Raw genomic sequence first — 559 nt, forward strand, 5'->3', positions numbered from 1 at the left:
CAGTGAAAACTCAGTGGGGTCCCAGACCCATAGTGGTTTTGTCTGGCGCCCCTGAGATCCCACCCACAGGTGGCACATCAGCAGAAGCTCCTTGCATCTCCAGGGGATGCAGCCCTATTCCTTCCAGAAATGCTTTAGCACTTAGGAAGAGTCTTGCCTTCAATCGGGGACATGCCTGTTGCGCCAGGCCAGAATTAACCCTACAGGAAAAGGATCCCTCCCACCATACCCACCTTATTACTTTGGTAATTACTAACCTGCACCCCTACTCACCAAGTGGCACCAGCATACCGTTCCCAAAAACTGATAAAAACAGATATTACACTTGATCTTAACGAAAAGGCCGAGAAGCTATTTATTTATTAAAATATTACACCCCTACATCCTATCTGCTGGTCTTATCTTCTTCAATGTATTTATATTTATGTTCAATTTAACCACTTCACAACTGCGCTATCGCCAAATGATGGCTACAGCGCAGTTGTCCAGTTCTGGGAGGGTGTCATATGGCTTAGAAAGAAGAGATGGTTTCATGTTTCGCAGTTCCATGCGGTTTGGT

General features: G+C 45.8%; 1 pseudogene; it reads right to left on the reverse strand.

Moving 5' to 3' along the window:
• Positions 1-208: 208 nt before the first annotated feature.
• LOC149437378 (U2 spliceosomal RNA) lies at positions 209-355 on the reverse strand (annotated as a pseudogene).
• Positions 356-559: the final 204 nt, after the last annotated feature.

This window comes from Staurois parvus, unplaced genomic scaffold (genome assembly GCF_062004578.1).
Source record: "Staurois parvus isolate SC_StPar_1 unplaced genomic scaffold, SC_StPar_1.0 ptg001301l, whole genome shotgun sequence".
Lineage (NCBI taxonomy): Eukaryota > Metazoa > Chordata > Amphibia > Anura > Ranidae > Staurois > Staurois parvus.